This window comes from Elephantulus edwardii, unplaced genomic scaffold (genome assembly GCF_000299155.1).
Source record: "Elephantulus edwardii isolate Elephantulus edwardi_28Jun2011 unplaced genomic scaffold, EleEdw1.0 scaffold00181, whole genome shotgun sequence".
In the NCBI taxonomy this organism is placed as follows: Eukaryota; Metazoa; Chordata; class Mammalia; order Macroscelidea; family Macroscelididae; genus Elephantulus; species Elephantulus edwardii.
The window spans coordinates 1,673,305-1,685,366 of NW_006399931.1; the positions used below are offsets into that span (position 1 = coordinate 1,673,305).

The window sequence follows — 12,062 nt, forward strand, 5'->3', positions numbered from 1 at the left end:
AAAAAAAGAAATAAAAACTGTGACAAAAACTGATACATGCACATACATGTTCACTGCAGCATTCTTTACAAAAGCAGAGACATAGAAGCAGCCTCAATGTCCATCAGTGGTAGAATGGCTAAAGGTGATACAGTCACATGATGCTGTATTACGCATGATTATCGGAGAGCTGAGCCAGGAATAAGGATGATAGGCAATGAATTGATGCCTTTGAGTTGTGGTGTTGGAAAAGATTTCTGAATATCCTAGGGAATGCCAAAAAGTTAAATATGTCTTGAAAAAAGTGCAATGACGGTACTCTTCAGAGGCAAGTGAAACTTGGCCTCATATACTTTGGGCATGTTATGAGGAAAAGGCAGTCTCTGGAAAAAAGACATCATGTTGAGAAAGGTAGAGGGTCAAAGAGAGGAAGGAAGACCTTTAACAAGATGAACTGACAACGACTATAACAATGAACTCCAGGAAATAAAAAATTATGGTACAGGATAAGTCAAGGTTCAGATCTATTGTCCACATGGTTGCTGTAAATTGTACTCAACTTGACAGCACCAAACAACAACAAAGAATGACAGAGACTTTGTGAGACACTGTCCAACAAGGATAATAAAAGTAGAGGAAAGGAGACTGAGTGACAGAAATGAGTCACAGAGGATGGTTATATGGTGAGGCCACTATTATAAAAAGCTAAGAAAAGGCTTCCACACTCGTAGAACCAATAATTCTTGGATGTTTACCACAGATGAAGGGAGAGGGAGAGAGGAGTAAAAATTAATAAAGTTAAATTAATAATAAGTAAGGTTAAAATAAAGACAATTAACAATAAGGGGCATATTAGAATAATTAAAATACTCAATTATAATTAATACTACAAAATAAAGAATTTATGAATAAATGAAGTAAAAAAACTCCAGTATGATTTTTTAATCAAATTAAGGAAAAATAATAAAATTTTTTAGAACTAAAAAGAAATAGTGTTAAAGCACAAATACGTCCCTTTGATGACCTAGCTCAAACCATGTTATTTTCAACTGCTTCCCGAGCATGTGAAAGCTGAGAAAGCCTGAAGAAGAGCTGATGCCTCTGACTTACAGTGTTGATAAAGAATACTGAATACGGCATGGATTGTCAGTGGAATAAACAAATCGATCTCAGATATACATCCAGATTCAGCCTCTGAAGCGAAGATGGCAAGACTGTGCTGTAAACATTGTATGTGGTGACACAAGGGACCAGTCTCTGCAGAAGGACATCATGTTAAATAAGGCAGACGGTGAAAATGAGGAAGGCTCTCCACAAGACTGGCCGGCACAGCAGCTTTAACAATGGGCTCACACTTGACAATGGTGAAGACGGCAGAGGAAACAATGGGCTGTGTTTCCATTAACTGTACATGAGACCACTAGGAGTTGGAACAAACTCAACAGCACCTAACAACAATAACAAATCATAATGAGGGAAATACGGATCTATTTCAGGAGTGCATCAGAAAGCTACACAATGACTAGAGAGGACAGAAGGAGAACTGCTTGTCTTTGAGCTGTGGTGCTGGAGAAGAGTATTCGATATACCATAGACTGCTAAGAGAACACACAGGTTTGTCTTGGCGAGGGGGGGACCAGGCCACTCCTTGGAGGCAAGGATTCGGAAACTTCGTCTGACATACTTTGGACATGTTGCAAGGAGGGACCAGTCCTTAGAGAAGGATGTAATGCTTGGGAGGGTGGAGGGACAGTGCAAGAGGAGAAGACCCTCAATGAGATGGGTGGATTCAGTGACTGGAGTAATAAGGGTAGGTGTGTTGGAGACATTAAGATTGGCACAGGATAGAGCAGGGTTTGGGGCTGTTGTACACAGGGCCACTGTGAATCACAGGCTGCTTGACAACACATAACAACATCTAGATCTGGTGTAAAGGTTTCATTTCATTCAAATCTAAACATTACCATCTAACTATAAGCACACCATATTTATATACTTCATATATGGGATGGGTGGGTGTGTGTGCAAAACATTACACTGATTTGTTTTTAACAAAGAGGCGGCTTTCTATAACTGAGGCTTTCTATAAATCCCTAACTACAGTAACTTTTTTTTACAGACTGAGGAAACACTAAGCCTTTGTTCATGTTGGAAAGGACCATTCATCTAAAATGCTTAAGTTCCATTATGAAACGAGTGAGAAAAGATGCAAGCTCTCATAACGTCTTCCAGGTTCAAGTCTCTAAGATTCCAGGACACAGCTACTTTTCTTCGTTTATCTTGGTAAGGATAAACAAGCATTACAGCTAAATTAATTTCACTGAAATATATGTTCCACTCCCCTCTTTAACGTCCCTCTGCATTGATTCTACTTGTGAAGACTATCTTCTGATGCATTTATATTAAGACAGCATCTTTTCCGTCACCCACAATTCTCAAATGTTACATAAACTCTGAAGTGTTACATAAATTATCCAATAGGTAGAAAAGCACCAATGATGAACAGTGAGTAACACATCTTTTAAAATAAATGGCCAAGGAAAAACCACAAGAACTCAGGAGTTCCAAATCTGCTGAGCCATCGACCAAGTCGACAGGAACAGAAGAATGAGAGCTGGAACCAAATAATGATGCATAATGGAGCTATCAAATTCAATCAAGCCCAAGATCCCACTTATTGTAAGACACACTATTATTTAATATGCCCCTAAAAATAACACTGCCAATTATGACTGCAGATGTCATGTCCAAATCAGATACTAAAATTTTTACTTTAAGAATTAAGGAACATAAAGAATATAAAGCCAATAAGGTCAGGTAGAGAGGATATATTTTATAAATGTAAAGTTGTTTGTTTTTTCATTTATCACGCTTAAAAAATCTTCTTAGGCAACACTATTTTCTAGGCCATGTGTGTGTGTGTATAAGGGAGAGAGAGAGAGACATTTTCTCATCAAATATAATCGCTCTACCTGCAAGTGGGACTCAAATAGTTAAGACACGGCTGTGCCAACCATATGGAAGAGCCGGAACTTAGAAGGCACCGGACAGCTTGGCCACTCATCACCTATCTGAATTACTTACGCCAACCAGGAGAAAACAAACTCGAATGTGGTCCTTTGGGAAACTGGCAGTACGTGTGTGCCAGGAATTAGCCTGTGGCCCCCCAGCGGATCATTTTCTTTACATTAACTCGGGGTGAATAATGATCAGAAGGCAATTGGCAGAGACACACAGCCCCCAGCTCTGTTTGATGTATGATCCTGTGACAATACGATTAGCAAGAACCATTTCTCTTACACCAAAATACAGAGTCCAGATGCCATTGTGGTGCCTGGGAAGGATGCTGCCTGGTGACAGCTGTTTGATGCTTCCGTGCTGAATCACTGCGTTCTGACTAGACACTTGCTTTGGTCAGTGAGCTAGCAGGGCGCCCATAAAGAATTCATTACCCAGAAGAACTCTAGCTACAAAAATTTAAAAAATTAACACTTCCTCGTTTTGGTCTGAGTAAATCACTGTAAATAAGGGTCTGCTTTGCAGAAAGATGATAAAGGGCCTACTGCATTTGATGTAATTATGCAATAAGCACACAGAAGCAATTAAGTGTATAGCATGAAATAGCAATAAGCATTCCACACACACAAATAACTCAACGCATGCATTTCACCGCACTTTTTTAATTGAAAGAACTGGTGACCTAGATAGAGCAATGAATTGAAAAAGGAGAGAATTTAAGCAGTAAAATGCAGTGGTTGTACAGATTCTGGGCCAGGCCTGGATTTCAGTCCCAAGGGCTCCACTTCCCAGCTGTCTGATCTTGAACAAGTAATTTGACCTTCCCCACCCTCAATTTGCTTATGTACAAAATAGCAATAACATAACTTTGCCAATCAAGTGCAGGGAAAGCCCTCTGGTCAATGCCGGGCTCAGGTGAAGCATGTGCTATGTATTTATCTGTCACTAGCACCAGCTGGAGAACTGGGTTCAATTCCCAGCCTCTGCACCTCACCCTTCGGTGTGGCCAACACCCATCTGTGAAATGCTGACCAGGTCTCAGCAGAGCTTCAGCCTAAGAGAACTAAGAAAGTTGTGGCAAACAGTTTCCAAAAATCAGACAAAAAAAGGCCTCCTGCATCATATCAATCTAATCTGAAAAGAATGGTGAAGACTGTGCAGGAAGCATATTCCTGTCAGTTGCGCAAGGGAGGGCCTTGAGTTGAAGGTCAACTCATAAGCACATAACACCACGAGAGGGCTACCAAGCTGCACAGTTTCTCAACCCTCAAGCTTCTCCTTCCTTGGAACCTCTTTGGTACTCTGCTTTTGTGCCTCTCTTCAAGCACTTCTAGTCTACCTTCCATTATATTTTTTTTTTTGCACCTTATCCTGACTCATCCACCCACCACTCTCCACTACTTCTGAAATATTTGTGTGCCCCCTCAGTATCTAACAATGGCCCTAGACAGCATGTGCATTGTGTAGAGGTGCTATAGAAACGTCTACTCGATGAAAGAACGGAGCGTGAATGAGCTTAGCACCGCAGGCTCCAGGCCTCAGGCCTCCCGGAGGCTGGGAGGGGAGTGGCCCGGGCTGGAAGGGCAGGCCTCTAGTCCTTCCATTCACCTCCACTCTCGGGATGTCCCTCCACAAACACAGGGTTTCAAAAGAGACATTACTGTGTTTCTGTGGAATTCTGCCAGGCTGATCATAAATATCCTTATCTGGAAGACTAAAAAACTGTTTAATTCATTACAGGCTGAGAGTTTAAAAAGCAGGAGAGGATTAAGTAACACACTCCAGCAGTGAGTTACAAATGGGCACTGCTGCAGTTTAATACAGCTGCCTCCTTACTGAAAAGAAAAGGCAAGTGGGAAGATAAAGAAAATACACAGGTATGCGATTTCATAATAAAAACACACAAACACAAACCCTCAAGATTCTTTTTTTCCCTTCAGCATTCTGTAAGAAAAGACCCACTTCAAAAAACCACCACACAGGAAGAAGCACAGATTACAAATGCAGACAAAGGATCCCGTCAGAAAATACTAGTAGAAGAGACACCCGGGAAAGACAGCCAGAAACCAATGTAACTATGATTAACAGAATGGATAGGGATTAAGAGAGGAGCCAAACCAGCCCCCCGAATTCTGCTATCACTCAACATATTAGGCTGGAGAAGACACCCAGTAACACAAAGATTTCTGCTCAGGAGGCCACGCCTGTGGGCATCCCATCATAGGACAGGAAGCATCCAACCCTGCCCTGTGAATGGACAGCCCAGGAGCCCCTGAGCGCCCACGACATTGGGGTTCAGCACTGCTGCTTCTCTCAAACACTCCACCTCTTGCCTTTGGGCCTCCATAAACTATGTCAAGCTCTCCTCAGCCATGCCGAGTTCTAGGTCTGCAGCAGACACGTTTCCACCAACCCAGTCTCTAATACCTGGATGTGTCACAGGGGACAAGCCACTATGAACCCCAGCAGGCAATGACGATGAAGCATGTGCCTCACACAAATATTTCCCTGACTGGAATTTAACTAACTTCTCTCAGACAAGAAGGCAGGGAGAGAGAACTTGATACAAAGGAGGCAGTGAGGAACAGCTTCAAGCACTGCTGGTGCTCACTCAAGCCACCTCCACCCCCAACTGCCCTCCGAAGAGAAAGGACCTGACTGCCAACTGTCCCTGACTGTAGACAATGCCTCAGACCACCCAGAAGCATTTCTGTGACGAAAATGACACTAAAGGGATTTTCAAGGGTAATTTTCACTCTATAAAATCTTCATCCCATACACTGACCTTAGACTCTAATCCCCAGTAAGACACCACGGCACTGTAATTTGTCACTCTGATATTTAAATTTTAAAAAGCAGCATATTCCCCTATTCCACTGGCTCCAAGGAATGTCAGCACCATCTACTGTAGTTTGAAATGCAAGAAAGATCGTTTTCCCAAAGAAAGACCATTCATACAAAGACAGATCTTACCAACTGCAAGTCCTCAGCCAGGTTTAGCCTTTCATTTACAACAACCCTCAAAGATCAAGATCACAGAAAACTTCTTTGTTCGCTCTTGGTCTCCAGTGATTCCACGCAGATGGCCATGCTGACAAGGCCACAGTCGTGAGACAAGAGACTGTAACGCTAAGTCACAAAGCAAGCGTGGTGCCCACAGTGAGGGAGCAGACCCAGGCTGGCTACCTGCCTTGCCACCTGGATCACCTGCCTTGGAATCCAGTCCTGCGAGGCCGGCTTCCCCTGCCTCACAAGTCTGCCATGCGGGAGAGGAGACACAAAGCAAACACATCAGTCTTTTGAGAATGAACAGCAAGCAGAGCAGGAAAAGAGAAACCAAGAAGATAGGCGTTTATTAAAAATCAGAGAGAATACAAACATTGAACCTCTTGAGGAGAGATGGAAGGTGGCAGGCCGTTCGTGAGGTGCTGAGAGATAAACACAGCAGCCCACCCTGACAGTTCTAGCTCAGCCCCTGTCCCCAACTATGCCGGCTGAGGAGCACAGTCAACTATCCAGCCCAGCTTTACCAGAAAATTCTCTTCTATGCTGCTCCACCAGCTGCTGGGATGCAGGTAGGAAAAGTACTTGAGAAAAAGTACTCCAGGAAATTCAGGAGGTACCTCGTCTACAATTCTGTAGATGTTTTTTCTGCCTCTCCTTTTACATACCAAATCAACATTTCTGGGCCTGAAATTTGCAGGGTTTAAAGGCAATTCCACTGATATAACTTTTGGATATCTAGTACTGCTGTAACAGAAATATCATAAATGGGTGGTTTTAACAAATAGAAGTTTATTCTCTCATCATTCAGAAGTTTAAAAAAAAATGAAGAAGAAAAAAAAAAGGCAACCAATCTCAAAATGCACTGCTATTGGAACCCCTAGTGGATTTTCTAGAGGTGGTAAATCAGACAGAGGAAGACAGCCCATCCTAGTCCCAGTGAGCCACTAGTGGATTTGAATCACCACAGAGGCACCAATTTGGGGAAGCAGTGCACATCCCTACAGACTGTATCTATCATCAGAGCTAGAAGACCAAATTTGGGGCATCAATGCCAGGGAAAGGCTTTCTTTTCATGTGCTTCTTGAGAAGGGTCCTTGTTCCCAAGCGGTCTTCATGTGCTGTGGCATCTCTCCGCCTTCTCGGCCTGCTCACGTGCTAATCCAACCTCCTTTGTACCAAACAGACCAAGAGAGTTTCTGGACTTCAGGTTTAGGGACTAGAACTGACAACATATGTAGGATTGCAGCGCAGCCTCCTATTACTAGGCCACCAGAACTCTGTAGAATCCATATTCTGAGGGACACAACTTGACATTTAGTTTTTGTTTTACACAGACCCAGATATATATGCATGGAGATCCTTCCTGGATGGTACAAGTGCTTGAACTGCTCACTGAGAAAATGAGGAGTTGGGTCCACTCGAAGGCACCTCAAAAGAAAAGAGCTGGTGACACAGCTCTGAAAATCCATTCTTCAAAGGCCCAGGAAGCAGAGTTCTCCTCCAATACTGAGGGGGTCGCCGTCAAGTCAGAGCCAACCTAGCACCAGCTGGTTGAGACTGTACCCTGATCACAGATTTCAAGGAAATAAAAGCATTTGCTCTTGTCAATTCCTTAGACTGAGGAAAAGCTGGCTGGCATTAAGGATCCTATATGCCAATACTATGCAGAACTTGCATTCTTCTTGGTCCCCAGCATTGATCACTGCAATGGAAGAGAACTAATAGATTTGTGAGAATCATTATTAGAACCTACGAGTTATTAGAACCTCATTAGCAGGGTCCAATTACAGGCAGAAAACCAAGCCATTTTCGCTGAACACTCATACCAAAGGAAAAAAATAGAGCCTTCTTAATCACTTTCATTATCAAAACAGACTCCCCGCTGGAGCCTTTTAATTGGAAGTCTACCATTTTCGCGGCATTTGCATTTTATCAAACTATATTGACAGGGCTAATAGAAATGCCTTCTAGTTCCGTGCTTCCCTTCTCCCAGACGTGCAGGGCCCTGGTGGTGATGCACTGCTGTGAACAGGAAGCCGGGTGGGATGCTAGGCCCCTTGCAGGCCAGCATCTGGCTGGAAACCTCCCCACGCTATGAGCCAGCCGTTCCCACTCCATCTCCGCTGAGTTAAAAGGGGGTGGGGGTGGGGTGGGAGGGAAGTACCACATCGAATTTCTCCATATAAAATGCCCTACAAAGTCAAAGCAAATCATTTCCTGAAAACTGAACAGAAATCAGAAGCCATCCGATAAGTACGCAGGATGAGGCGCTGTGTGTGCCAGGCATTTCGTGCCCAAGGTGGAGGCGGGTCATGTCCCCGGCTTGTCTGGCTCTCACACACCCTCGGTTGTGTAGTGTGCCACACTGCTGCTGCCATGAGCTATGTTCTGTTATTTATAGATACTATGAATGTACACAGCACTTTACGATCCACAGAACATAGGCACCACAGCCCGGAGGAACCCAGCCTAAATTAGACATGGACAGAGCAGTGAGGGAAACGGAAAGAAACCGAGTTGCTCCAAATCCTTGGCAAGAATGATTCTGGGAGGTGGTAAGAAAGGACTGTTAAGCAGTAATCTGAGGAAGGAAAGTTTACGTGAGCCGGAACCATCTTCCAAAGCATGAACTCCTGGAAGGCAGACTTGCTATCAGCACAGCAAAGTGCTGGCATTTTCCACCTTTGGCATTATACATAAATTTTGGCTTTCTAATCATATGATGCCAAGCTCACCCAAGTAATATTAAAATGTGCATGCTAAGTAAACATCCAAATGCTTATAAATGAAGAGAGAAGGAAAGAAAACTGGGTCAAAAGACAATCTTATGATGGGTTTGAGAGAGCCACAAGCCTATTAATTATATTAACATCAGTCTTTAAAAGAGATGGTTACACAATCCTCATCAGCTAAGTCCTTTGCTGTCCTTGATAAACGAAAGATCTGAGCTTCTACAAAGGAACCATTTACCAGAGACATTCAGAAGTAAAATGAAAAAAATTCTCTCTATTGAGAGAACATTTAGCAAGTTGTATTCTCGGGGGTTTACTAGGCAACCCAACACCACGGTGGACTGTGGTTCAGATGTCATTAGCCACGAAATCCTTATTTAAAGATTTAAGTTCAGTCTTTAACTCAGAGCTCTCTGTACTCACTCCCTGAGATTCAGCATAATAGACAGATGCTATACAGCATTTTCCTAATTACAAAGGACCCCATGTTCCCATACAAATCTGTGATGCATCTGCAGAGTTGATGTGAATCCCTCACAGGTTGTGACGGGGAAAGACACAGCCCAGGTCATCAGAATACCACACACAAGCTTCTAGATGACTTCTAACATATTCCTACAAACAGCCAAAAGCAGCCAGCTTCCTTTTTATAGAGGCAAATTAAAAATGCCCTGCAGTGGATTATTAAGAACTGACAAATAACTTGGATGATCTCTCAAACTCTGAGCGCACCCAGGGTTGAAACACCACACAAAGTTTCTAGGTGCTACTTTCCTGATCCAGACTAGAGAGTCCAATGTTAGTTATCACAGTGTCTTCTTAGATATCATTTGTAGCCAATATTGAAAAGAATCACCTAACTGGTTCTGATGGTCTTTTCATAAATTCTCTTTAGCCTCCCAAAGAGCATTTCACCAATTCATTGCAAAGATCAGGTTTTCATATCCTCCCATTCATCACCAGTGACACCAGCCCCCTTCTCTCTTCAAGGGGGAAGCCATCTGCAGTAGTTCTGCCCGATTTCCCCTGGAATTTTAGCTTCCACTGCCTGGTTTCTGAACCCTCAGCAATGGGAGCAATTTACCTCGATCGACTTCACCAGTCACTGTTGCAATTTAGCTAAGATATTTCCCAGGGGTCCATTAGAAAAGGTTCCAATTTGAAAAACTCACATCTGATCCTACAAACCAGTGCTGGAAACATCATTTGGTACCAACTTAGAAATTATTCTTTTTCTGATCCCAAGTCCTTTACTTTGACACAGAAATGTAAACAGAAAATGAAAAGGATGAGATATCTGAAAAAATCTGCTCCAAGCAAGTTCAAATACAAAAACATTAAAAGGCATGCTGATAATATTCAGTCTGTTACAAGTGTGTCAAGGTTCTGGTTTGGTTATTCTACTCTCTACACCAAGCAAGAGGAAGACGGGAGCCCAGGGCAGAGGAAGCCAGCAGAGGCATCTGCAATACAGCAACATCAGAAATCTAATGAGAGAACAACTATTGCATAGGGCCAACTGCTGTAAAATGGGACTGACATCAGGGCTGAGGGAAGACGAAGGAAGAGGGGATAAATAGTGGATACTGCATTGAAACAGATGAGGGAGACAACCGTTTCGGGGGGATGTATGATTAGGTATTATCCTCATGACAGGAGTCCTGAATGAGTGCAGCACAGTGGAGTGTACTTGAAGGGAGGAACTGTTTAACAATGAAGGAATTTTTCTTTTACTTTGGAAAGAGAAGAGCAAATTGGAGGGAGGGGTGAGCAGATAGAAAAGTGCAACGATGAATGAATGGAAATCCTAAGTCTCTCTAAACTTTAATTAAAATTAATTTAAAAAAGAAATGTGCAAAGAAAGAAAAAAAAAAACATTAAAAAAAAAAGAAGAAGAAATCTAGAGAGGATGTGGCCTTTCTGCCAGAGTTAGGGACTAGGAAAAGCCGCATCGCCCCAATAAAATACTATGCACATGTACACACATGTTCTCCATGGAGCTAGCCAAAGAAATGCAAAGCTATACAACCTGCAGGAAACGGTAAGAGGCTGAAACTCTGGGAAAAGAAACTGAAAACTTGCAACTGTCAATAGGTAGAAAGTCAGTGACAACCTTCACATTATGAGTGAGAAAGTCCTAAGAGGCATACTAGATTGAGTACTAAGAAATAAATCTATCTGCAACAATGAATGAGTGGAAGCCCAGGGTCTCTGTAAATGTTTATGAAAATTAATAAAATATAATTATAGAAAAAAAAAAAAAGAAATAAATCTATCACGATCTGAAATTGACTTAACATGCCCTAACAGTGTATGTCACAGTTCTCAAATATTCTTCTAGGCTACCTGGTCCTTTGGAAATCGAATACAGGGGTTAGAAATACAATATAGGGGATAATGTCATTGTTACTACCTTTGAAAAGGATAGTAACTATGTTACCAAACACTGTGCAAATAAACAGAAGGTTCTTAGAATGAGTTTTTTGCCCATTCATTTTTTCTTCACTTCAACACTAGCGCCTGCTGTCGAATGTCAATAAATCAATGAACAAATATCAAATGCTATTGCTGGAAACAACCAATCACACTTAACTTGATGGCATTTTCGCATGCACACAAGCTTTACTTTCATATAATGTACATGTATTTCCTACCAAGATAAATTATCCTAGATTACAATAGCTGCCTTACATTTTCACATGCCTCGTCAAGCATTTTCTCACCTGGGCATGTGTGAGAATGAGCACTATATTTATAAGAATTAATTGGGAGAGAGTCTCACATACTCAGAAAACTATTTCCCACTGACTACAACGGGCTTGATGACGACGACCAAGAGAGAGCTACGTTGGCCTAGTGGAAAGGAAGCTATGCTACCAAGCCGAAGGTGGGTGATTTTCATCTGTGGCCCTCGGCCAGGTTCAAATTGTCTTCCTTGTCTTCCTGTCAAACATTCTTCTAGGTGGTATAGCACTGGTCTGTGCGTTGCTGTAAAGAGGTAACTTGTGGTTTCTGTGATGCTGAAGACTGTGACAGTGATGTGCCAATCGTGGTAATGGGTACCCATGGTGGACAGTGTTGGCTGGAGCTTCCCAACTAAATCAAGCCTGGAAGCAGGAGCGGCATCCACTCCCGAAATGGCTTGCCTCCGGAAACTCTATGTACGAACAGTGCTCAGGCTGTTCGTTCACAGGGTCGCTATGAGTCGTCTACGACTCTACGGCATCAAACAACAACAACGGGCTTGAGCCTGACAGGGATCCTGAGGATGGCGCGGGACAGGCCACAGTTCAGGTCTGCTGTCCACAGCGTCATGCTACCAGTCAG

At 42.8% G+C, this 12,062-nt stretch overlaps 1 protein-coding gene across 1 annotated transcript in view; it reads right to left on the bottom strand.

Annotated features, from left to right (window-relative positions):
- The window catches only part of SND1 (staphylococcal nuclease and tudor domain containing 1), a 531,942-nt gene that overhangs the window by 384,183 nt on the left and 135,697 nt on the right, over nt 1–12,062 (bottom strand). The window lies entirely within an intron of this gene.